Genomic DNA, 3,295 nt, shown 5'->3' with positions numbered 1-3,295 from the left:
TGTTTGAACATAAACCTGTGATTTTCAGTGTGAGTTATTGACAATAATGTATTTTATCTGTGCCACAGTATGATTATTTATTTACGTTTTAAATATTAGTTACTTTGCAGTTAGATTTTCATCAATACAGTTTAGATCCATTTATTAAACTAACCAACGGAGTTGTGTTATTGCTACTTCTACATACTCATGGGACCAGATTGGACTTCCTAAAGCTTTGTCTTCTTAGTCTTTTTGGTTAAATAGATAGGCATTTTGACTTGTCAAAGCAGGGAAACTGATCATATTAACAATGGCTCAGTTCCAATCAATTGTCCAAGGAAGCCATACTAGTGAAGATAATACAAGGAAAAATTAAATGAAATTTAGCCATCATACCTGCTGTCCTACTTTGACTTGTCAAAATGTCTGCTGTAAAATCTGTTAAAGGTATATTGGAAGTTTTAAAACCAGCATACATTTGAGCAACACGTAAGGAAAATAAATAATAAGCACAAGCACATAAATAATACGCCCAAATAAATCAATTTTACCACTGTCCCGTTGTTTATAGTACTGTTATGAAGTCTGTGGTTTTAACAGATGTTCGATTGTCATTTGGGACGTACACAGCTGCTTTGTATAAGCTATTGCTGTTTACATGCACATGCAAAAATGTGTACAGTATTTCAAATGGAGAAAAAGGATGAGGTCCCACCGAGATTTGAACTCGGATCGCTGGATTCAAAGTCCAGAGTGCTAACCATTACACCATGGGACCGGATGGTACCGCCATATTGGCCAGTCTATCTATAAAACTATCAAAACTAGCTAAACTAACTACGTTTCGTTAGTGGTGTACGGTCATTTTCGCCAGTTACATGCATCATAAAAATTGTAAACCGGGTAATGTTAGATTTACTGAGCTGTTGTACAACGACACAGCCACGATTGTACTAAACGACAAACACACTGTAACCATTACCAATGAAAATAATTTAAAAAAAATACTCAAGTAAGATAAAACTAAAACAAAGTACAAAGTCATTTAAAAAATAGAGATAAAGACCTGTACAAGAATAAGAGAAGAATAAGATATATTATAGAGGACATGTATCGCTTCTTTTTATTACTATTATCTTACCGATTGTGGATGAGGGTATGGCCACCAGGGGGCAGCATAGGCTTTATGTATGCATCCATCTGTGTTGTATCTTTTTACAGTTTCAACAAAACCATATACTTCTATGTTTGGGTTGTGTAGTGAAGTCATTGACAGTGTCACATTTCCTGGCCTGCTTTATCTGAAGGTACAATAACATGCTCTTATATGTACTCAGACTGTGTCTCAAATGACAAATGTTGGTTACCTCCAAAAGACTCCGCTGCTATTCATACCACATTTTTTTTCTTCATGTGGATGATTAAAGTTTCATCCAGTTTATTCTACACTACGTCCAGATTACCACAGTCGCTGAATTTCTGCGTTACAGGCAAAGAAGTGTAATTGTTTTTGCCCCTGCTGTGCAGATGTGGATAATTACAGAGTGCGGTGGCTCAGCCTCTCTCTCTCTCTCTCTCTCTCTCTCTCTCTCTTTCTCTTCCTCTCTCTGTCTCTCCCATACAACTCCATCCAGCCATAGCTTAAGAGAGGTTCTGGGAGGATACATTAACCTGATGTGCCACAGCTTAGTCTATACTAACAGCTTTATGGACACACACTCAGCTCTGTCATCACAATCCCTAACACGTGAGCAGACCACTCCCACTTGGCCCAGCTCTCCTTTAGCCCCATTAAAGACCAGTATACACACACACACACACACACACACACACACACACACACACATACACACATTTCACCAGCTAAGAAGGGCTGGCGGTAAATCAATGTGTTGCTAGACTTTGGAAGCAGGAATGTGACTGAAATCAATCCAGGGAGATGTAAGGCTGTCTGATTGTACAGAACGTCACTGCTGGTTAAATCTATATCCTAGATGCTGGAAGAATAGGTCAACCACACAAAGACATGAATATTGCATGACTATTTGTTTTCAGTCTCGCGGCATGACAGAGAACACGTACAGTATGTGATTTATTATTTCACACGATGATCCAAAACAATCAATCCCCTTTAAGAACATGCCAACAGCTAATCATTTCACCTACGATAAAAGATGTGAAATGATTCAATATGCTGTGAAAGTACAGTCTCATATGGCTCAGATACTGTTATGAAAGGTTTCAAGGAGAAAAATTAGTCACTAAGCACAGTGTTGAAATGTGGAATATGGCCTTGCAGCTGAAAAGACTTGGGTAAATGAAATGTCTTCTTACTTTAATAACATAATTCCCATCGCTCTGTGTCCTTGACAGATGGCGTGAAGCTTCAAAGAGAGCAACATTGGTGTGTACGAGATTTGAATCTACCCCACAGAAACACATCATGCATGCTGTACAGACTTAATCACACATAAGCACACACAGGAGTAGATGGGTCTCTTCTTCCTTCCCCCTCCCTGCCCCCCCCCCCCCCCCCCCCCATCTAATCCCAGTCTGTCTAATTTGGGCTAAATCCTATTTTACTGATAATCTCAACTTTTGCCTAATTGAGGTTGATAAACAAGCAGAGGCCAGATAAGATAAGATTGTGTTGTATGCCATATAGATGAATCATTAAGATACAAAAGAAAGTTGATAACGTCTTGTTAACTCTTAATCCTTTATTCCATTTTCTGTTCAGTAACTCCATCTGGTTTTCTGTTCACGTACCTCTTCATTTGCAATGCACTCGATACTCTCAATGCATGTAAGTGTGTATATTGCATATGCCTTTTATGGGCCTTTGCACAGGCCTTTGGCTTGAAATGCGATATAGTACAATAAAGTTGGGGATAACACTTTTAATATATGGACTCTCTCTGTTCATGCCCTTACCACCCACTGGTCTGCAGGTTTTCTGCATCTTTAAAGTCCAGATTTATTTTTCATTTTCACAGATGAAACCACCGTGCACCACAGCCCTCACCGTTGAAATCAGCAGGCAGTAGTATACACAGTAGTATATCTTAGATGTTTATAGTGTTCTAGATTTAAAAGCTTTTCTATGCATCTGTTGTTGTACTTGTGCTGCTGTGACGCTTCAAAATTCCCTGTGTGGAAAAACTGTTAATCTTATCTTTTGGTCAATCAAATGGTGAGGCATTTCTATGTTGGCTCATGGGTCACCGCTACGCTGCCTCAAACCCGACAGAGAGACCGAGCATACTGCTGGTCAGTGGGTCACACGGAATCAGTGGATTCCCCTTTGCTCCAG

The 3,295-nt window shown here is 39.3% G+C and overlaps 1 non-coding gene across 1 annotated transcript; it reads right to left on the bottom strand.

The window, feature by feature from the left end:
- Positions 1-688: 688 nt before the first annotated feature.
- Positions 689-760, bottom strand: trnaq-uug (transfer RNA glutamine (anticodon UUG)). Its single transcript has one exon. It is a non-coding gene; the product is annotated as a tRNA-Gln (tRNA).
- Between the last annotated feature and the right edge of the window lie 2,535 nt (positions 761-3,295).

Source organism: Scomber japonicus, chromosome 4, assembly GCF_027409825.1.
Source record: "Scomber japonicus isolate fScoJap1 chromosome 4, fScoJap1.pri, whole genome shotgun sequence".
In the NCBI taxonomy this organism is placed as follows: Eukaryota; Metazoa; Chordata; class Actinopteri; order Scombriformes; family Scombridae; genus Scomber; species Scomber japonicus.
Note: the sequence above shows the minus strand (reverse complement) of the source record. Positions and strands in the feature narration are given on the sequence as shown.